The sequence below is a fragment of the Dreissena polymorpha genome, chromosome 8 (assembly GCF_020536995.1).
Source record: "Dreissena polymorpha isolate Duluth1 chromosome 8, UMN_Dpol_1.0, whole genome shotgun sequence".
NCBI classification, from domain to species: domain Eukaryota; kingdom Metazoa; phylum Mollusca; class Bivalvia; order Myida; family Dreissenidae; genus Dreissena; species Dreissena polymorpha.
In genome coordinates, this window is record NC_068362.1 from 47,377,043 (window position 1) to 47,402,387 (window position 25,345).

General features: G+C 33.9%; 1 long non-coding RNA gene across 1 annotated transcript; it reads left to right on the forward strand.

Moving 5' to 3' along the window:
* The first annotated feature begins 825 nt into the window (after window positions 1-825).
* LOC127842929 (uncharacterized) lies at window positions 826-17,618 on the forward strand. The gene is made up of 3 exons (XR_008031989.1): window positions 826-1,250; window positions 15,669-15,800; window positions 16,892-17,618. It is a non-coding gene; the product is annotated as an uncharacterized LOC127842929 (long non-coding RNA).
* Window positions 17,619-25,345: the final 7,727 nt, after the last annotated feature.

Genomic DNA, 25,345 nt, shown 5'->3' on the forward strand with positions numbered 1-25,345 from the left:
TGTTTGAAAATGCCGATCAAAATTCCAATAAATTGAGCTCGAAATGATATCTAAATATTTATGTTGTTTTGATATATTACATAGAGCGTTCTGGTATTATTTTTCAGAGAATACAATGGGCTGTTTTACATCGTCGACTTAGTTATTTACGTCTCTAATGCATCAAAGAGTATCAGTGCTCAGCGCTCATTGAACTAGAAAATTGGTAGAAATAATATTTGTAATTAAAGGAATATAACATTGAGACCGATAATCAAAGAACAAACAGAACTTTTAATTATGAAGACTTCAATAATTTGTCATACGAAAATTAATGAAGATCCCGTTACATACAATGTAAAATGGAAAATCCTATTGCACACAAAATCATAGGAAAACAACGTATGACAGTATGCTCTTAAACCATTTGTAAACATTTTTAAGGGTCGCGTTCAACACAAATTAAGTATGGGGAATATTCATAAGTGATTGTTATTGCTATAAATATAGTTAATGATAATATGATGATGATAATAATGATATTTTTGTTGGGGGAAAAAGGAATAAATTACAGTAAAAAAAGATCAATTTGTTCATGATATTGTTTCTCATATGTTTTCCAAGATCGAACCCCGTATATTTGCAAAAGAAACAAACACATAAATAAAACTTATCTTACCTTTTTCTCCAAATCACCAATTTTCTTTGTCAAAGCTTCGAAATGTTTTAGACTGAAACGTAATATATATATATATATATATATATATATATATATATATATATATATATATATATATATATATATATATATACATGTATATATATATATATATATATAGTTTCAGATTGGGTAAAATGGTGGGTCAAACGTCCATTTTACGGCCGTATTGTTGGGTCTTTAGTCGATTGTCGGGTCCCAAAGTCGATTATCGGGCACTTGGACCCGACAGTTGAAGACCCACTTAAAAAAAGGCTGCTTAACATACTCATGACTATTTTTAAATTCAAATTTGCATGTGTAATTTTACTCGAATTGTCGGGCCTATATCTCCCATTAGCACACATTAGGTCAAACTCCACACAGCAGTTACTTCCCTTGGGCATTCGCCAATCATTAATGTCTTTTTCTAGAATAAGGGAGGCCACTGCGTATGAGATTGACCAACCTCGGCGCAGTGATTTACCGGGAACCAGCATAGCAACGAACGACAACTCGGCGCCCGACAACTCTGTAATAAAAATTGCCAATTTTCGCGGTTAAACTTAAAAAGGTAAGTGGCGATAATATTTATTAGGTTTATTTATATTTTTGGTTATTAAAATTATTCTGCAAATGACTGAATTTAAACTGAAACTGCAACCAATAATTAGGACACAGTTTCTGAAACGTTTGCTGACAATGAAAACATATTTCAAACATGTAAAGCCGTGGCACGAATTTAGGTGACAACCTTGTTACCGCAAACAAACAAATGTAACCTATAATCTGCATTTAATGCAGATATAGTGACATTCATGAAAGCAAGCATGATTGTAGCATCAGATCATTTCCATGCGATACAAGTTCAATATATGTTTTAGGCTGACTGCAATGGTTAGACTGGGGAAATAAATTATAAAAGAACAGAATCTTTAACCACACAAGACAGTTGGACTAGCCTTAGTGGTACAGTCATGTTACTATTACCGGATCAGTAGCGTAATAAAGTTGTTCTGGGGAAAAGCAATAAATGGTTTAAGACTTCTTTTACATCAGTTTGATAAGGTTTCCAGACAAACGCTCCCACAAACAATCGCTCCTACGCTAAATTAGTTCTGGCTTCAATAACTTTAAAATTCGCTTTCTATGAATTTTGAATGGCGCAACATTAAAGTTATGGACCAACCCCAGTAGGAAAGTCAACCAGGAATATACGAAAAGTTGACAGTTAACAAAGACCGCTCCAAAACAGCTTGTAAAAGCAGTTATTGGCCCAAATCAGCTACTTTATGTCTTTATTGGAAAGATTGACATTTTTCACATTTAACTGATATGTTTTTTTACAAAATACTATCTTAAACATTTAACATTTATCTTTTCTGCTCTAACATATAGACCAGTTGACGAGTGAAGTCACGCGCACCTGCAAATATTACACTCCGCCCACTGGTTGGCAAAAAGAGGTGAAATTCATATAAGCGCTTATAGAGAAAGTTGAAATAATAATCGTTTTTATTGATAATCATGCACTATATCAAATATAATTTTACTAACTATGTCTGAATTAAACATAAGCGTGCAAGGAAATGCATTTTTGGAACGATTATATTGTTGTTATTATTTGTTTTTACTATAAACGAAATCTGGAGTGGAACACAATATGCGAGCACGGTATGCAGTTACCATAAAAATCTCTACTTGGCACATCTTCGCGACCATTTTTTAGATAAAAAATTCTCTGATATTGAATTTTTTTCAGAATAAAACAAATTTAATGAACGAACAAAAATAAGGATGTAAACAAACAGCAAATAGATCGACTTTATGTACGCAACATATAGTAACTGATTTGAACATGCCTGTAAAAACTTGCCTTGTTACACATTAAATAAATTCTCTTGATAAATGTAATTGTTTTTATTTAATTATTCACACCAATTTTGACACTCTTTGTTTCAGCGTTTTTAACCCGGTGTTTTATTGCACTTTTGTTCATCATAAAGCGATTATCTCGTTATGATCGGATACTGTCCAAACAATTACAAAGAACACATGGTGTGATAAATCCAGGGACCTATTCTTGGCCACTGCATAAACCACATGTGGCATACAAGTGTCTGGTCATTAAACATCATTTATGATACCTCCATGTCATCTCTTGGCATATTGAGCGATCATCTAAGCAAAATTGTAAAGCCAAAATACGAAACAGTTGCTTTAATAAAATATTTGAACATATTAAAAAATGAAGATATTTGTCCGAAATGGATTAACAGGAATTAGTGTATGTATATATTAGCCTGTTTAATCATAATAATAGAGTGTTAATAACTATAAATTAAAAATATTGTGCAATTTCATTGCTACACAATTAACGTATTTAACGAGTACCGGCAAATGTAAACTCGGCTATTCATGTTAAGATTGTACGTTTCTGTAGTGTATGAAATGACATGAAAACAAGCAAACAACAAAAGGGTAAAAAATACTTGCGTAAAATAAATTAATATATAGATATATTTATCATAAAATGCTAGATTGTTATCACTCCTTACCACCAGTAAAGAGAGTGCATGCAAAGACAGTTTAATTTGCTTAATATGCAGTTCTTGTTTTTCATATGTATGCTAAACTTTATGATATTGTCATTCGATGGAAACGAAACGGTAATTCATTCCATGTAAAATAAAATTACTACAATGTTTATTAATTGTAATGTATTCCGCTTTTAGGGCTTCGTTTTATAATTGATTAAATGCCCCTCTTGCACCTTCGTTCGCTTATGAACAATAACAATATCTGCACCACTTATAATTATAATCAAATTAATGTATGTGTTATTATCTTTGAAATATAATTTACCAAAATCTTACAATCACAAAAAATATGAAAGAATATTTATTGTTTTGTTTTGTTGGATTGCCAGTTTTTAGTCTGATGTATTAATATTATTAATATGTATTTTTATACAGAGGTAATTATATTTATGAAAATACATTTATTGGTACTAAATATTATATTTTTGCACTATTATTTAAGAGTTTTTATGTTTATTTCGGATTTTTGTATCGTTTTATTGACTAAACAAACGACATGTATACATGTTTTACGTTACTGTAACCAGTGTTTTTTGCCAACCAGCCAGTGCGCATGCGCGGAAAATCCCGAATGTAAACAATAACATTCAACTGGTCTATCGAGAAAAACAGTGACGTGACACACATGATTGAAATGCGAATCTCCCGAGATTTCACGGTCATATGATGTTATTTCTATTTTAGTAACAAACCATGTGCTCAATTGTTTACAAATTCAGAAAGACATTTCCCGTTTTTTTTTATAATTATTCTTGCTTGTTTTGTAAACAAATTGTAGTGTAAATACAAAATCAATGTACAAAATATTCAAAATTACCAAATTCACTTTGAAATCAGTGTTTAAATCCACCAGACGTAACTTGTTAATCACAAATAATAGATTTCAGAAAACGAAAGTAATGTTTACAATTCCAGCAAAAAATGTCAAGGTCGATCCGAAAGTATCCAAATGAAAACTCGTCACATGACAAAGCGACAATGGTGCAAAATTATGACTTTCAGGCTGATGAGAGTTATTTTCATCTATTGTAAGATGCATTTGAAACATTTGAATCTTAAAATATGCCCCGATGCAGTAATTTATATTCATTCACCAATATATGAAGGAATGTATCCAAGAAAACATACTGTCTTTGATTTATAGCGTGACATAAATCTGTCACCACTCTGGTTGACTTTCGATACAGGGTTGACTTCAGCGTACAGATATGTCAATACTATATAAACTGTACGCTGAAGTTTCTTTAGCTAACGCTAAATTTGACAGGGCGGACATTCGCTCCTACAATGTTTTGATAGGGCGGACAGTAGCTCCTATATTATTTTGCCAACTCGGACAATCGCTTCTACATTATTTTGTCAACCCGGACAGTCGCTCCTACATTATTTTTATTCAACGGCAAAACGTTCTATATGCCTATCAAAGACTTACACCTATAATTAACCGACAATTAATTTTGCCAACTTGTTGACAGTTAGCCAATTCAAAACATTACATTTCCTACATTACATTTATTGGAATACATGTAAGTGCCATTTTGCGAATGGGATAAACATAAAAACCGCAAATATGTTGTTCTTAATTTCATTTGTTTTTATGATATGACATTTATATGACATTTATAAACATATATATACACAAAATACACAAACGAAAAAACATCCAAACAAAAGGTCTTTTGTGTCTGTCAGTGGCTCACCGTCTTCTTTCTTACGCGTTTTATCACCGATTATATTTATATAATAGCAAAGAATTAAATTGTTATATATTGATAGAATGTTATACCAGAAAAATTATACATTGAAGACGAAATTCATAAAATGCAACATGCAGGCAAATTCGACTGTACAGACATGTTCGATTTACTGCATAACCATCATATGGTTGACTTAGACATGTGCTTCTTTGAGTACGAGTGACCCTCTAAGCATAGCACAGACTGACTGCGTTTGTTTGTTAGAAGTTCCATGTTGGTAGTAAATTATTGGCGTAATATTGACATTACAATATATACATATTGTTTTCACAGATTGCTAAATTACATTTAAAGAATCGACCAACTGTAACATAGTTTCTTAATAAGTAAATTGATTTATTAAAATCACATTGATCCGCTCATGTTAAATTGGCTTTCTGTTAACAAGTTGGCAAATTTAATTGTCTGTTAATTATAGATGTTAGCCGGGTTGGCAAAATAATGTTGGAGCGACTGTCCGCCTTGTCAAATCCAAAATGTATTTGTGTTACCTTTTTTTCGCCGCAGAATTCATGCATTAACGGATCAGTTGTAGCTATAACGGATCACATGATCAAAACCACTCAAGGAGGGGGGCATTTAACATATTATTTAAACTGTCGAAACATGAACTTTGTTGTTTACAAGGACCAAGTTATATTGCCAGTTATAAATAATATTCATGTTTTTGTTATTGTTATTGATTGTTTTCTATATGTGATCTTGTATTCTTGTGTGAAATATCTGATGAAAATCCTAAATAGATCAGAAAGATATGGGCGTGTTAAAAACCATGAAATTATTTGAATCATATATAATCATCGATATTAAACATGGATCATAAATAAAACTATAAGATTGATGTCATTTATTGTAAGAATCAACAAGATTTTCATATATTTTAATATAATATATTAGCAATACGCATATTATCACGCTTGATCTGTTATTGTCCTTATTCTTTATTTCATTTAAGGTGCTGCAAAATCTTTAAACACGAATCAAAACTGAAATGGACTTTTGCAGGCAGGACTACTAAATGGCCTTAAAATTAATGCTTAAACTTCTTGCTTGCCAACATAGTTATACTAGCATGTGGCCGCGAACAATGTTTAACCTCGATTTGGAAACGAGACAGAAATCAACAAAATTGTATATAAATGTCAGCAAAACATACCGAAATGTTTGACAAAGAGTCTTTCCCATTACGACTCAATCAGTGCGTTTTAAAGAACAGACCTTGAAGATGCTATATATTAAATATCATCTAAAATATCAACTATTTATCGCAATGCGCAGTCTGTAATTTACTGATGTTTAGGAACCAAAAGTTAGGTAATGTCCGGTTATATGATCATATGCTAAAAATGAAGTATGCTTTCTGCTTTCTGTGCATTGATTTTTTTAATCCAAAATGTTTTGGGCCTGCCCAGCTAGCTGAGTTGATGGCTCAGTTGATAGAGCGCCAGACTGTCAATTTTTAGGTTTGAATCTGGGGGTAGGATAAAGTTTCTTCATAGAGATTGGTTCCCGAACATTGTAACATTGTATTTGTAGGTCATTCTTCCCCAACCTCTGAATCAAGTTGGGAAGAAGTGGGTCACTTGTGGTTGGCTAATACTGGTCACAAGAAGTAGGAAAGCTGGTTCATGTCCTGACCACTTGCAAAATGACCTTAATTTGGGTTCAAGAAGGCATTAAACCTGATCAATCTAAATTCAACCAAATTCTTTTGCCCAAAGGTCAGAGTTTCAAATACATTCCAACACAACAGCTGTTGGCAGTCACCTCGATTATTGATTATAAAGCCCCGTCCAGTTCGATTGTCAGCGGCTAGCAGTCAATAGTAGGGTCGTTTCAATAACATTGCCAACAACGATCATTTGTCTAAACTGTTTTCAATTTTCTAAAGATTGACTGTTTCCAAAACACAATTTAATATTAATCTTAAAGAACTGGACCAACGTTATTCCTTCTTCTGTTTGAGATTTTGCAGAACTTCTCCCTAAAGTGACTAGTCTTTATGACATTAAGTGAGTAATAAGGCCTTTCAAAATTTCATTCTCTACAGTTATTTGATTAATCATTAAATATTATGAAAATTTAAATATCATTTATGTTAGATATAGAGCCATGTATTAATCTTGCATGATTTTCATGTCTGATAGATGTTTCACTCAACAGTTTGTTTATGCAGAAATAAAACAAGTAACTGATTTTTATGCCCCCCTTCAAAGAAGAGGGGGTATATTGCTTTGCACATGTCGGTCTGTCGGTCCGTCCACCAGGTGGTTTCCGGATGATAACTCAAGAACGCTTGGGCCTAGGATCTGTGCAAGTGGAAGTCAAGTTCTTAAACCTTTGCATGCTGGGAAATTTGTCGTCTGCTAAAATGTTGTCTGCTGAATTTCTCAAATTAGCGTTTTCTTTGAATTTTTTCAAAGAATACTATAAGAATAGCAAACAGTTTGGATCCTGATGAGACGCCACATTCTGTGGCGTCTCATCTGGATCCAAACTGTTTGCAAAGGCCTTCAAAATTCGGTTCCAGCACTGAAAGAGTTAAGAAAATCCCTGGAGTTGGTACTGTGCATCATTTAAGATTCCTCTTTGTAGCCTTGACCTTAAGTCATTTAATCTTGTTTGTTAATTTCAATTTCAGCTGGCACTACATGTTTTTGCCTTTATATGTTTGAACAAATAAAATGGGCATCAAATCCTTTAAGCAAACAAACAATTGACTCTGGGATACGGCCTTACCTTTCAAAAGGGGAAAATACCATGTGACGGGCACTTTTGGGGAAAAATTGCAATAAATTGTCATAAACCGAAGGTTAATTACATGTAATAACCATTATTTGCTCCACTTAAAAGCTGTAGCTTTTTATATGGCTTTCCCCTACCACAAGTGATTGGAGCTATACTGCAATCACTGTGTCTGTCTGTCCCACATGGGTTTATGAATAAAATAAAACATTTCAAGTTTCAAATGCTTAACTGTTCCCTGGAATTGTTCAGGAAAAATGCCTTGTAATTTGTTTAGCAGTCACATAAACAACCAAGCTATGTAATATGGAATTTTTACACCCATTATTGCTGCTTCTTCCTGTATTTGCGCGATGATTATCTGAGATATTAACTCTATGATTCTGTATTCTCAAATCTTTTCTATAAAGAAGGAATGTAGTTGACAATTGTTAATAGTTTTATTTGATCGTTCGTCAAAAAGTTGTAATTCTGTTACTCTTGTATCTTCAATGCAATTGAGTAATTAAATAGCAATTAAATTGAATGCGTTTTAATTCCCTTTTATTATTGTTTAACTTGAGTAACAATGCTATGACGTTAAATTTTATTTACACTTAAATGTATTATGAATATTGCTGGGCCAAGTGTGAGGTTGAGCGCTCTATAACCAGGTTTAAACCCCCAATGCTTTGCATTGACCGTTCCAAGGCGGTGACCCCAGCTTTATTCATATTTTGTGTTTATGTTGGTTTGTATTGTGCTGTATTGTGCTGTTTTGTACTGTTTGGGCAATCGGTCACTTGCCTTAAATAAAGGACCTACTAATTGTTTTTAATGAAAATTCAATACTGCTCCAGCAGCTGGAGTTTCACTTCTTTATATTGTATTATTTTTTAACCGATTTTTTTTCAAAACTTTCCCTCTGTGTCATCTGTAAAAGACTAAGATTAATATTTCTTTGCCAAAATACAGAGGAAATTTTTAATGGAATATTGATTGTTGCTTTAAAGCTTTTATGATAATCAGTAACAGAAGCAGTAACATTCAGCCATAATTATGTATCCACACGGCTATAAACTAATACCAAGCTTCCCATTCCCCTTCTCTTCAGATACTTCCTTTCTTTCAAAGGGAAACAGTGGTGGTAAACAGATGATATTGCAATATTGCAATACTTCTTCCTCTGCCAAAATACATGTTATAAACATTGTTGGGCCTCTTATCAGTTATAAAAATTGTAGGGTCCCATATAAGAAATAAACATGTTGACACTAATTTTCAGATTTCATATAAGTCATATTGTTGAGTCTCATATATGAAATACTGTTGGGTCCCATATAAGTAATATTGTGGGGTCCCATATAAGGTATATTGTCAGGTACCATATAAGAAATATTGCTGGGTCCTATATAAGAAGTATTGTTGGGTCCCGTATAAGAAACATTGTTGGGTCCCATATTTAAGAAATTTTGCAAGAAATATTGTCAGGTACCATATTATATAAGAAATATTGTTGGGTCCTATATAAGAAGTATTGTTGGGTCCCATATAAGAAACATTGTTGGGTCCCATATATAAAAAGTATTGTAAGAAATATTGTTTGATCTCATATAAGAAACATTGTTGGGTCCCATATACGTAAAAAGCATCGTTGGGTCCAACATAAAAGATACAAGTTGACATTCTAGGGTCCCTTATAATTTAATTAACATTAAATGTATAATTAACACTTTAGGTATCCATATAAGTAATGAAAATTGTTGGGCCTGGCCCTTTATTAGAAGTAGACATGTTTACACTTAATGACTAATGTTGAGACCCATATAATTAAAATGTATTGCTAGTAGACTGAACTGCAATTTTCTAACACTGGTTTCAGTGACACACATTCACTGTGCAGATTTCTACTAAATATGTGTTGTTTTAATCTCAAAATTAGTCTTGAGGGTTAATTGACACACCCATTAAATTATTTCCTTATAACCATATGGTATCCGTTGTTAATTCGAATGTTATTTATCATTTTGCCGTTCATCGTAATTTCTTTTCTGCTTGCCACCATCTTGGACGATGACGTAAATACAGGCATGCTCAATCACTATACATTGACCACTGCCAGTATCCTCCGCAATATAGACAATCCCAGAATCGATAATAAGGGCGCCGCCATATTGGCTATTACGTATTTTTGAGTAGTGACTTAATGGACTTTCCTACATTAATAGATAGTGACATCTACAATTATTTTGTGCTGAAAATGAACACACAAAAACCATACCTATGCTTATTTGCTCAAAGAGACATTCAGACAGGAGAGGAGCTTCTTTATGACTATAGTGTGTCTGATCTACCATGGAAGGTTAGTTATATCATATACATCATATTTAATAAATAGATGATGCCATTATCATGAAGAAGCACACATGAATGGATGTCAAACTACTAACATAACTTTTGTCATCAAACAGCTTATGGCTTTTCGCTAACATAATTGTATCCTCAAAAACAGCTGTTAACCCTTTGCATGCTGGGAAATGTGTCTCCTGCTCTAATTCATCTGCTGAATTTCAAAAATTAGCATTTTCTTCGAGTTTTTTTCATAGAATATTATTAGAATAGCAAACAGTTTGGATCCTGATGAGACGCCACATTCTTATTTTTTCCCTGTAACAAAAAGGAAAGAGCATTTATACATTTGTATTTGGTATCTAGCGTCTCTAATTGGTCCACTATCAGGATTGTTTAAATAATGCCCCTTTGGTTAAAATTTGCTCCTTCCTTGGAGATCACATCTTTTACAAAAATTAATGAGCTATCAGATTCATCTTATGTTCCAAGTTAATCAACCCCACAAATCAATAAGAGTTCAGCAATCTTTATTATAGCTGTTGAGCAATATTGGGCTTTTTTATGTCCCCCACTATAGTAGTGGGGGACATATTGTTTTTGCCCTGTCTGTTGGTCTGTTGGTTGGTTGGTTGGTCTGCTGGTTGGTTTGCGCCAACTTTAACATTTTGCAATAACTTTTGCTATATTGAAGATAGCAACTTCATATTTGGCATGCATGTGTATCTCATGAAGCTGCACATTTTGAGTGGTGAAGGGTCAAGGTCATCCTTCAAGGTCAAACGTCATATAGGGGGACATTGTGTTTCACAAACACATCTTGTTGGACCTTTTGTTTAGTCTTGTGTTATCTGGTACCTTTTATAAAATCAATATTAAGTTACTTTTGCAATAATTTGTAGGAAAAGAAAGCCAATGGTATGTTTAGTTCACAGTTTTTAATGGATGTAATGATACTTTGAATGGTAATATTGGGAAGTAAGTAGGTAAATATTCTTGTTTAAATTGTCTAATTATTGAGTAAGCCAATCTTGTGAAATACAATTTAGCAGAACGTTCAAAGAAAATAAGTTTTTATGGCCAACTTCGCATCATGGTTGTCAGTTTTTTTCAAGGCTGATAAATAGTTATGATAATTTCAATACTGTCAAAAGTATGCAAATGATAGTTGGCACACATATTCATGTACATCTCTTAGGAAAAAAGCAACATAACTTTAAGCGGGTATATTCGATTTTAAATGCGTTAAATTGTAATATATTGAAACAAATATGCTATAATAACACGCAATATGCACGAAAAATGATACATTTAAGACGAATTTCATAAAATGCAGCAAATGCAAACTTGCGCACCAAGCTGATTGTGACGAAGATAATTCGTACATATTTTCCTACAATAACCGATGCATTCGTCTTTTAAGTAAGTGTTCGTGTGTCGTATGAATCAATATCGCTGCAGGAATTTAAAATGAACCGTTAAACTAAATTTAGATTCACATCTTACATGCATGATATACATGCTGGCGAATTCGGCTGTACAGGCTTTTTCGATTTCAATTTTAAATATTCTGCTTATTTCGCATTTTCCGACAAATGTTCTTCTTTACTTGTATTTTAGTTTATTTTGAAATATATGTATAATAAGTTTTTTGCACATTTTATATTAATTAATAAATATTTGACAAGATCGTATATACCCGCTTTAAATGGTCTGCCACCTAGGGCAAACATGTATATGATACTTGAATTATCCAGTGAATGGCAAAATCAAATTCAAAGGTATCATTACAGCCTGCTTGTTAAGATTTAATTTTCATGTTAGTTTGCATCTTTTCATTTTTAGCTCATCTATTTTTTGAAAAAAAATTATGAGCTATTGTCATCACCTTGGCGTAGGCGTCCGATTAAGTTTTGCATTTACAGGGGTTTTTCTGTCTATTTTGGGAAAAGGAGTCTGACCAAATTGGGAATTTTTTATCGACACAATTGGCCATTTGGGGAAATTTTGCTTCGATTAAACAGCTCATTTGGGAAAAAATAGTGAATATATCATGCTTAAATAATTCAGTAGTTTAACAAATAAATTTGTTTTTATTTGTTATTTTGTCTTCTTTATATAAACAGATGCAATATTGGGCGTGTTCAACGTTTATTCAAGTACTGCATTTTTGTTTATTAGTTACAGTTACACTCTGAGATAAGAACTGAACAGTCAAAACCTTATAGCAGATATTTTTTACCAAAACAAACACTGGTTAGTCACACAAGTTATAAGACACTTCATTCTTTAAAGAAAAAAAAAAATTTTTTTTTTGGAAGTTGGGACTTTTTTTAATATTTTGGTTTGGGATCGGGTCCGTTTGCTTTGGGAGTGCCTCCGTTTTCCGGAGGCGCAGACAGTGCTGAAAACCCCCTGATTTAGGTCCACTTTACTCATTAAGTATCAATGCTTTTGCATTCAAACTTGGTACACTTACTAACTATCAAGAGGGGACTGGGCAGGCAAAGTTAGATAACTCTGGCGTGCATTTTGACAGAATTATGTGCCCTTTTTATACTTAGAAAATTGAAAATTTGGTTAAGTTTTGTGTTTAGGTCCACTTTATTCCGTAAGTATCAAAGCTATTGCTTTCATACTTGCAACACTTATTAACTATCATAAGGGGACTGTGCAGGCAAAGTCATGCAACTCTGACTGGCATTCTGACGGAATTATGGGCCCTTTATACTTAGAAAATTGAAGATTTGGTTATGTGAATTTTGTGTTTAGATCCATTTTACTTCTAAAGTATCAAGGTTATTGATTCTAAACTTCAAATACTTTCATGCTATCATGAGGGTACTGTACCTGGCAAGTTGAATTTTACCTTGACCTTTGAATGACCTTGACTCTCAAGGTCAAATTATTTAATTTTGCTAAAATTGCCATAACTTCTTTATTTATGATTAGATTTGACTGATAATTTGACAAAACAACTCTTAACTGACATACCACAATAGACTCCCCCACCTTATAAATGACCACCACACCCTTACACTATACCCCCCTCCCCCCCCCACCACCACCCAGCCCATTTTATTTTTTATGTTCCCATTCACTATAGTGGGGGACATATGGATTTTCCCCTGTTGGTCTGTTTCTGCCAACTTTAACATTTTGCAATCACTTTTGCTATATTGAAGAAAGCTACTTCATATTTGGCATGTATGTGTTTTTCATGGAGCTGCACATTTTGAGTGGTACTTTCTGATAATGGGTTAAAATGAAAGTGAATATCTGTTAACAGTTGCACTGCATAAGCATGAAACAAATTGCCTGGATTATTTCATTTATTTTTCTTACACATACTGCTCTGATAGGGAATACATGTTATAAACATGACTTGCGAGTTTTTCACACCTTTATTGACATTACACAACAGATTAACACCAATGAGCTGTCGAAAGTCGTTTAACCTCTATGCCATTAAAATCTGTTAAATGGACGAATAAAGCAATTAAGCTGTGATCTTCGCCATCTTTGTACCAGATTGCAGAATTTCCAATTTCAGATTTCCAGTTTGCGAAGTCATTTTTGCCAATTCCCAATGGGCAGAATATTTATTTATTAGGTTGTTTACGATGTATCCTTGTTTGAAGCTTTATTATTGCAATATTTCTGCCTAAATACATGTAATAAGAATTGTTGGGCCTCTTACAAGTAATAAACATCGTAGGGTCCCATATAAGAAATAAACATGTTTACACTAATTTTCGGGTCTCATATAAGTAATATTGTTGGGTCCCATATAAGAAATACTGTTGAGTCCCATATAAGAAGTATTATAAGAAATATTGTTGGGTCCTATATTAGAAGTATTGTTGGGTCCCATATACGAAACATTGTTGGGTCCCATGTATAATAAGCATTGTAAGAAATATTGTCAGGTACCATATAAGAAATATTGTTGGGTCCTATAAGAAGTATTGCTGGGTCCCATTTTAGAAACGGGTTTTTTACCTTCTATAACAGACGCCGAACTAGGCTGTTTGTTTCCCCTTTCTGGTCAAAAAAATTCCACCTAAAAAAAAATATATATTTATTTTTAGCTCCATCTGGCCAGCGGGGCTTATGTCATGGTCCTGTGTCCGTCGTGTGTCCATGCGTGCGTTAACTTTTTCTTTAAACATCTTCTTCTTCTTCTTTTTACAGTTTGAGCACGAACAGTCCGTTTTTCACGATTTAAAACGGCCGTTTTTGTAAATATTCACGGACATGAAAGGATTGTGAATTGGCCGTGTCAAAATTGTGAAATGTCCGTCCATGGCCAATCGCAAAGAAGGAAAAAAAGCCCTGAATCCACAACGAATACAATGACACAATACAACATAAAGCTAATTATGGCATGTTCACAGACATTCAAATATTTTGCAGAAATGCATTTGCCGTTGTTATACATTTTTATACACGTATAATATGTACGTAAAAACGACACCCTTCTATTACTCATCATATTAAGGGTTGCGGCATGTGGATATTGTCTTTAACATCTTGAATGGCAAAAAGGGATTTTTGTCCGTTAAATGAAGGATTTTTTGGCTGTTTTAAAGAATTTGAAGTATTATAAAATTGTTTATAAGTTTTTGTCACAGTGTATATGGGTTCCTCTACCCCTCCAGTGCACATATTACTCCTCGTCAAATTTTTCTTGGTCATACGTGCACTGTTTGGGTAGAGGAACCAATATACACTGTAAACAAAAAACTATAACTTATGATATACATAACAGCAAAACTTCAGTTGTAATGTCCAATATACTTTTCTGTAGATTTCAGTAAGACCCACCAATGGATAATAATATCAAGGCCCAACTGTTGACTATATACTTATATATATGTGGCGCGTTTCTGAAAAAGGCCCCTTTTGTGTGAACGTCAAATAACGGAGAAATGACGTTGTGAAGATATGCATTATTTTCCGACGTTTAAAAATTATTTTAGACAAACATCACACAAATTTAATCACTATGCTAATTCATTTAATTTAGAATGTGTAACAATACAAATTGGCCATATTACATGTATAGTAGTAAACAACGGACAAAACTTCTTGCAAAATTATATCGTCAAAATAGTTGCATTGATATAAAAACATTTTTAGAGTTCACACAGCATCTCTTCAAAATTATAGGTTTGAACAAGTTTTCATTTGATCATATAAAACGTGTACATTATCTGAATAGGAAAAGAACGAACTTTAAGAACATTTTAAAAACTCAATTTATTTTTGTCACATTCATATGGCCTTTTTTTCTGAACCATGTCACGTAAACATAATAGCAAAACCTTCTGTTATCCAAGCCAATATATATTTTCTATAGATTTCAGCAAGACCCACCAATGGATAATAGACATACAAGACCCCACTGTTGACATTATATGTTTACAGTCATTGAGGCAACTGTTGAAGACACCCACAGTCTAGAATCTATACAGGAGTCAGAGCCTCTCATGATACAACATGCCAGTGTTGACTGTGCTGATCATATGCAATCTACAGGTTTCACTTTGGTTCTTTCAGAGTCCATGTCAACTGCTGACAGTGAAGAGCCAGGCAGTCTGACCCATGATAGGAGGGAGCCAAGTGAAGAGCCAGCCAGTCTGACCCACGATAGGAGGGAGCCAAGTGAAGAGCCAGCCAGTCTGACCCATGGTATTTCTGTTATCTGTTGGGCCTCTTACAAGTAATAAACATCGTAGGGTCCCATATAAGAAATAAACATGTTTACACTAATTTTCGGGTCTCATATAAGTAATATTGTTGGGTCCCATATAAGAAATACTGTTGAGTCTCATATAAGAAGTATTGTAAGAAATATTGTCTGGTACCATATAAGACATTCTTCAAAAGTTCCAAGGTTACTTTGTCATGGCGATTTGCCAATCATTGGTTCAGCATTTCTTACTTGCTGTCAATATACCTTGAGCGACCATTGCAGTCCTTTTGTTTACTTTAGTCTTTGATACATAGATTTGTTATTTTATATTAAACTTTGCTGTTAAATCAAGAAATTGTTGTGTTGTTTTATATGTATGTATTTTTTATTTTACAAACTGGTACAATCGTTCACAATTACTTCTAAAGTCTAGTTGTGCAAATATGGGATTGCTTAAGCCATTTAAGAATTATGGTCTTTGTTTCATATCCCTGTACAGATGAGATATTGTGACCTGAAGGTTTCTTTATTATGGCACAATATTTATTTAGACTTTCAGCAATTATACTACATTCTCTTCCAGTTTAATGGCATACATACATACATGTATACTTCGGCTTTATACAGAAATAAGTAATTATGTTGAATTTGCTTGCCATCAATTTGTGAATAAATTATAATAAAAACTTTTATGGAGACCTTTGATTTTGGCAGCTTTTGTATGACAGAAAATGGTTATCTGTGAGAACCCAATAATTGATTTTAAATTGTTAGACCCAATTGTTATATTTAACATAAATTTTGGCATATATACAGGAAGTAGCTATTTTCAAAATGGCGGATCATGTAAATACCAAACCACGTGTTGGCTTTTTCAGAATTAAACATTACAAAATTTTTGACTCTGTAAATGCATGGTGTGATTACAAGAATTTGGAGCACCATAATGACTACAACTATACAGATAAAAGCTTTCTTGTGTACATCTTTTCTGTAGAAGATGCAAAACAAATTTGTTAAATTGGCAGCAAACTGGAATGATGACTGCATATTTGTGAATATAATCAAGAATTAACATGCTTTATAGATTCTTGACATGACTCATGGTGAACTAAAATTGCTTGCAAAGCATCTGGGACATGATGTGAAGACCCACAAGGAATATTATCAGTTGTCTTCCAGTACCATGGAACTCTCAAAGGTATATATTTCATTAATAAAAATCTTTAAATTTTCCATACACAGATATTTGAAAAACTAAATGCTATATTGTAACTAAGAGGGCTAAAAGAAAGAATAATTTAACAGGCAGCCACAGTAAGACCATATCTGATGTTGACTTTGACTAGTATGCTTTGCATTAATGGCTTTTTATGCCCCCTGGATCGAATGAACGGGGGTATATTGTTTTTGGCTTGTCTTTCTTTGTATGTGTGTGCGTGTCAAGGTGTGTGTGTGTGTACAAAACTTTTACCAAAACTTAAACGTTTGATCATAACTTTTGAAATATTGAAAACAGCAACTTGATATTTGGATTACATGCGTATCTCATGGACCTGCACATTTTGAGTGGTGAAAGGTCAATGTCATCCTTCAAGGTCAAAGGTCAAATAAAAAAAAGCGGCACAGTAGGGGCATTGTGTTTCTTACAAACACATCTCTTGTTGTGAGTGTGTTTTGTGCTACAACCAATGTCCATGCCAAGGTGGAAACTCTCCAGTTCATGTTATTGTTGTTTTGTCTATTTAGCCCTCATTGTCATACTGTTTAGTGTTGTCTGCTAATTTGTTGCCATTGTTGACTATTTTATATTATTGTGGCTTTTCTTCATTTATTCAATGGGAATTTTGGTCACTGACCAGCTTTTCATTAATTAAGTTCTTTTACCGAAATGGTATCAAAAAAATGCAATATCTAAAGGCAGTACATCACACAAGCTAGCATTAATATAAAGCGTAATTATACCCACTTACCTATGTGTAATGGGGGCTATATAAAAGTCACTTTGTCGGTCTGTCCCGAAATTTCATCCGATCTTCACCAAACTTGGTCACAAGTTGTATCTAGATGATGTCTAGGTCAAGTTTGAATATGGGTCATGCCTGGTAAAAAAAACTAGGTCACAAGGTCACTTAGTGCTTTTAAACACAAAGTTTGTCTGGACCATAACTATTTCATTTATTGTTAGATTTTTAATTGACTTGGTTTTGATTTGTTCACCATCATGGGACCGTGTGTCGCGCGAAAGAATTGCGTCGATATCTCCAAGAACTTAGATCAAGGTCACTTTTGGAGTTCAAGGGTAAAATGCTTGTCCGGGCCATAACTTTTGTCATTCATTGTGAGATTTTAAAATCATTTGGAACATTTGTTAACCATCATTGGAGGGTGTGTCGCGCAAAGAATTTCATCTTGTCCGGGCAATAACTGTGTTGTTCTTTTGAGATTTTAAAATCAGTTGGAACATTTCACCATCATTGGAAGGTGTGTTGTGCGAAAGAATTACGTCGATATCTCCAAGGTCAAGGTCACACTTTGAGTTCAAATGTCAAAAATGGCCATAAATGAGCTTTTCTGGGCCATAACTATGTAGTTCATTGTGAGATTTAAAAATCATTGGCACATTTGTTCACTGTCATATGACTTGTGTGTCACGTGAAAGAGTTACGTCAATATCTCGAAGGTCAAGGTCACACTTTGTTCAAAGGTAAAAGAAGGCCATAACTATGTTGTTCATTGTGAGATTTTAAAATCATGTGTTCACCGTTATGGATGGTGTGTGGCAGGAAAGAATTATGTCGATATCTCCAAGGTCAAGGTCATGCTTTAAGTTCAAAGGTCAAAATGGCCATAAATGATAATGGCATAATAATTCTTAAAAATAGCCATTAATTAGATTCTCTTGTGTGGATGGGGCACGTGGGGGTATAGGTCACGTCTGTGACAAAGCTCTAGTTTCTTTAAGTGTTGTGGCAGATAATTGAGATTATATTATTTGTAGGGCTGTGTAATTTACAAATATGGTACTGTGCAGACTTTCACAAGCTGTCAACAAAATAGCATATGGCAACGTTTGTGTTCAATTATATTGATATTGAAAATAAAAAGTGAGGTCAGGGAACTATGGATTGCTACTGTTGTTATGATGGAAGTATTGTTGACACTAGGAATATTATGGTCTTCTTGAAATTTTATAGGTTTGCCCTGATGTTGTATGCTGTTGAAAATGGTAAAGTCAAATGAGTGGAAGGGAAGGCAGATGAAGGACATAGTAGTAGAAGGTTGATTATAAGAATTTTATTAATATAATTCATTTTACTGAATTGGGATGGAGAATTTTTGTTACTTTCTCTCCTATGGCTGTCAGTAAATTCGACTGAATGATCATTCTTCAGAACAAAACAGAGCGCTTGAGAACAGACAAACGATGTAAAACATTGTTTGAAAGGGCGGGGCCCTTGTTTTGGCCACGTTAATTCAATAAGTCTAAAATTTACGTGGTAAAAATAGGCAAACCTATTTTATGTGCCTTGAAAATTGTTTATCCTCTTAAAGAAATGCTAATGCAACAAAATACTTTTTAACAACCTTGAAGTATTGAAAATATTTACTGTCGTATCAAGAGTGACTTCTGGTTATTTTTTTTCTAAATAGTTATTTCTAAAATAAAAAATCATTTTTTACAGATTTACCTCTTCCAATTGAAGACGAAGATGGCCATCAAGAAGGTAAAATAGTTATTTATACCCATGATAGATCATTGGCCACTGTTTCATTTGTATTATGAAAGTGGTCCATAACAGAGTCATTGTTATGGTAGCCCATTAAAAAAAAAAGGGAAGTATAGGAATACCTTTAGATTTGGACACCTTATGAAATAGTTTATATGCTCAATTAGACATTTCTGTTTCTGAGTTATTTTAATGATTTAAAGGATAAATAACTTACTTGCAAGTATGAAGATTTTCTGATTTAAATTGTAAGCAGGTCTTATAAAACGGCCACCGGAAAAACTTTGCGAAACCGAAATTTCGCAAACTTAAGTACCCTTTTTTCTTAAAGATTTGCTACTTTGAGACATAGTATGCGATAAAAGTCTTATCGTTGATTAATAATTGGTTATTTTCACTCAAAAAACGCGTTTTCTTCACTATGAAATTTATAAGCAAAGTTGGGGTTCCCATGGGATTTTTGCATTTTCCCATGGGATTTTCGATTTTCCCATGGGATTTTTCTCCCATGGGATTTTTTTTCTCCCATAATTTGCAAATGGGGAGAAAAATCCCATGGGATTTTGAACATTTTAAAAAACGTGTTTTATTTGCGTTTGCAAGTATTTTAACGTTATTTAAGGACTGTATATTGGTTTTATGCCAATTATATATATAAATATATAATAATAAAAAACCTCCCATTTTTTAAATGGGAGAAAAAAAATCCCATGGGATTTTTTCTTATTTTGAGAGATTTATTCATGAAACTTTTAGAAACATCATATTTTATGAAATGATGAAACAACTACGATATTTTAATGCCGTTTAGTCGTGTTTAAAAAAAACAAAAAATCCCATGGGATTTTTTAAATCCCATGGGATTTTTTATCCCATGGGATTTTTTTTCCAATGGGATTTTTCAGGTTCGTAGCCGAATAAGTTTCTTAATGCGAAAAACAACAATAAAGGAAATAATAATTAATTTTGAATAATAAATTGAATAATATAAATAACATGAATATTTTTAAAATGAGTTACAATTAAGGTTTATTGTAGTAGAACTTATCATTTCTTGTTCGAGCAGATGGTTGAGTCCAATTGGTGAGTATGCCAGCTTAGAACCAGTTATAATGCATCGCAGACAGACAACGCTGTCATACTGTACACACCGCTGAGTAACAATCTTTATTGCATTTCATTTTGCAACAGAAAATGAACTCCGTAGTATAATTGATCTTATATATGCCCTCTGCTTTTGAAAGCGTGCAACACATTAACATAACAATAAGTCCATGCCAATAACTATGTGCAAATTCCATTCAAAGCTATATACACATTATAAAGGTAAGATGACCCGCGTCATGCGAAAATGGGCCTTATGTCATATGCGGCCAAAGTTGGTCCATCCTAGCTTGTCCAACCGCGCAGTCTGGTCAGGTTCTACGCTGACTGATATATCAAGTCAAGCCATGATTCGTGGTCTCATATCCAAACTCGGGTAGCTCCTGTGCGAAACTTTTACCTGAAACGACGGCACCGAGACGGGCGCTCGAACTTTGCGGATGCGCGTTATATGTTATATATAATAGCGCGATGTGTTTTTCTTGCCTCAAATTAGTAAGCCCAATCAGCGTTTATTGTGTTCTTTGCTTCTACTATTAACAAGAACTTCAAACCGATACGAACATGAATTTTATTTTAATATGTTTATTTAATGCTCGGAAATCTTTGTATATTAGACTACTACTTATAAAACAAAGTCGGGTTTTCAACATCTGTTTTCGGCATATAAATTGTTATTCCAGATTTACGCACTTTACTGTACAAAATACCGTTAGGGCCCAGTGGTTACTCATTAAAATCCAGAGGGCGAGAATGCGAGAACGCGAAAGTACGATGACGACAGTGCGACAATACGATGGCGACAATGCGTTCGTACGATTGCGAAAAACGCGCTAGTACGATGACGACAATGCGACAGTGCGACAATACAATGGCGGCAGTACGATAGTACGGGGGGGCGACAATGCGATAGTCATATTGTACTTCGCCGTGGTATCATCGCAATGTCGCCATCGTTCTATCGCATTGTCGCCATCGTATTGTCGCACTGTCGCCATCGCATTTTCGAATTGCCGCCATCATACTATCGCGTTATCGCATTGGCACCATCGTACTATCGCACTGTCGGCTATCGCCATCGTATTGTCGCACTGTCGTCATCGTTTTCGCACTGTCGTTCTGTATTATCGCACTATCGAACTGTAGTATGTCGCCATCGTACTATCTCACTGTCGCCATCGTATTGTCGCACTGTCGTCATCGCACTGTCTGATTGTCGTCATCGTATTATCGCGTTCTCGCATTGTCGCCATCGTACTATCGCATTGTCGCCATCGTATGTCACCCTGTCATCATCGTATTGTCACATTGTCGCCATCGTACTATCGCGTTCTCGCGTTCTCGCCTCTGGATTTTAATGTGTAACCACGATGGCACTAACGGTATTCCGCAATACTGCTAAAGCACAGTATGATTAGGTCACTCCCAATGCTCAAATCTCTATGTCTATTTTAGTAACAACACATGTCTATGGAAGGATATTTAGGTAAAAGTAACATCATTCGTGGTGAATATTTACATTATGACTAATGCTTATTCTAATTTGCTTTATGACAATTCCAACATGCTTGTTGTCTATTCGTTTATACTTGATGATTGCTGCAACATTACATCATTCATGATGAATATTTACATTATGCGTGATGTTTATTCTAACATGCTTCATGACAGTTCCAACATGCTTTTCTCTATCGGTTATACTTGATGATGTTTCAAACATGCGTGGTGACTATCCATGTTTGTGTGTTCATTATTCCTGAAACCAGTCATAAATCGGTTTTGCCACTAAGCGTCATTAACAACGGCAGTTAGCAACAGGGTAAGCAGAATGCAAGTTACTAAATTATGACAACAGGTGGCGCGCGTTTATTTTCCGTATGTTGAATAAATTACTTTTCGGAAAAAAAAAGCGAAAACATCCGAATCATTTTGACTAGTAAACTGAATAAGCTGAAGATTCCTTCGTTATATTAATCTCCATTAAACTAAATACGTTCATTATTGCCATGAAGACCAGTAGGTTTACACAATAAATGACTGCGTGAATGTTTTTGATATTTGTAAGATGCAATTGCACTCAAGAAATTATACATGTATTAATTCAGAATAAACGGGGCTGATGTGTTGGAATTGTGGCCTTCCCTAGTCCAAATAATTACGGTAGACGTAATCTACCGATGTGCATTGCATATCGACCTCATATTTATAAAGTAGCCCAAACCCCCATGCCACAGACCTGTGCGTGAAACTTTCAGATTCTCTAGTCTGTTTACCATGCTATAATTACAATTTCTATAAACACAATTTATCATTTTATGACTATATAATGTCTGTGGTATAAAGAGAAACCTGAAAGTTACAAGTACTCGTGTCTAGTACTGAACAACTATTGTACTCCTGTCGTGAGAAAACAACTACTTCATCTACATGTATTAAAATATCATAAAACATAATTTTTCAATCAAGTTGGAAAAAATCAATAAATAAATGTCATATAAACAGGTTTGTCATGAACGTTGACGTCGCTCTTGGTTACAGAAAAATTCCACGCACGGATTTCAACCGTCATTGTTTACAATCAATTAAGTACATAAGTACTTGAATTTGTATAGTGTTTTTTAAAAGTACCAGCTACAGGTGGTAAGCGTGTGGCTATAATACTAATTAGTGAAAAAATATTTGGAAATGATAAGTAATCATATTATAACGAAAAATCACTTTTCTTTAAAAAAAAATAAGTTAAATATATATTCAACAAGGTATCCAACTCGAAATCATCCGAAAACGGGATGATGCATCGTTTTAAACAGCCATTACTTCATCAATTTTGCAGCGATTTTCACGATCTTGGTCTTATTCAACGCGCAGAAATAAATTTCTTTCTGGAAATGTATATGTCTTGCAATATTTTACAAATACTGGGTCAACTTAAGAAATAACACGATACACAACTCGCGTGACCCAGCTGTGTGTGATCGATCAGACAGTATCATGACTGAAATCTTCACGGGGGAAAGGGCATTTTCCCTGCAAAGTTCACGAACCTCGATACCATAATCAATAAAACGTATGAAAAAAACATTTTACCGTGCTTGCGTAGCATTATGCATCAAAATAACTGTCCAGCGCATTTTCAAACCTTTGTTTACATACATTTAACCAAACTGACATTTTAAACACAAGAGTGATTTCATTGCTCCAATGCGGAGTTGTGTCTTTACAACTGGAGATTTCATTCATAAATACGGTCTGATCGATCACAACTGGGTCAAGCGAATTATGTATAGCTTTATTCTTAAATTTGACCCAGCATGTGTAGAAATATAACAATATATATACATTTCCTAAAAGGAAATTCATTTCTGCGTTGAATAAGACGGGTCATGAAAATCGCTGCACAAAATTAATTTAGTAATGGCTGCTCAAAACGATGCACCCCGTTTTCGGATGATTTCGAGTTGGATACCTTGTTATATATAAAACGATAGTGACTTTTTTTTATAGAAAATTTGATTTTTCGTTTTAAATGATTATTTATCATTCAAAAAGATGTTTTCACTAATTATTATCATAGCCACACGCTAACCACCTGTGTGTCCAGCACGTGTGCCGGGAGAACAGGGCTTAATGTATTTTTTGTTAAACTCTATAATATTTATATCCAATCTGTATTGAAAAATGTCGGTGAACATTATTCCGGTGGTAATTTTTGAAAATATTGAGGCATTCGTTAATTAGGATCTAAAACGGAACATTAATCCGCCAAAAAAAAACACCGGGCATATTGCATATTAGATCGGACACATGAAATTATTTCGAAAGAAAAGAAAGCAATAAGAGTTCAATTCTACATGAGTAAGTCTCGCTGTGCACGATTACGCTCTTACGGCTCGTATATATTTGACTCTTGGCAAATACCTAGTGTTTTATTTTGCTTAATCTAAATTGTGTCATGCATCTATATGTACTTAAAGCAGCATGACCAACAGCTCTTTCATATGTGAAAGAGATTGCCACGAAATACCTACCCATCTATAATAAAGTTTATATGTGCACTTCAATATATAGTTTTATAGCAGTTTATGTTGGTTGCAATATAAAAGTACTCTAGTAAATTGAAATTATGTAATCGATTTCCTCTCAACATACATGCAAAGTTCCAGATAACTTTTTCAGCAAAATCTTGGTTTACACTCTAAATAATCCAGCCTTAAGTCTGTTATTAATTCTTTTTTTCAGGTAATATAAATTTTTGGCACATCCGCATTAAGGTTTATAGTCTAAGAAGAGTTCATGACAAATTGCGGGTAAGCAGGACTTTTTGCGATAAAAGGACCAGATAACGGAAAACGTTCGGCTTTCGCTGTTGTAAAGATGGTCTGTTATTCATAATAACGTTAAAGTGCTGTTGATTTCATAATTGTAATGAGGGCCTAGACGAGTGGGAACTCATTGATAAAATGTTTACATTATTATGCATTGATATTGAGTTTTTACGCATGATCACAAATTGAATTCTATTTTATTTTTCCAATGTGTAACCGTACGCACAGAATTTAAGTCTACTTTTTACTAAATTTAATTCAATTTTTACGACTTTAAGCGTCTTATCGGGAGCTCTGCATACATGCATTTAGTAGCATTATTGAAATATATCCATAGACTTCTTTTGGTTATTGAAGGTAAATTACGTACAAAAATTATGG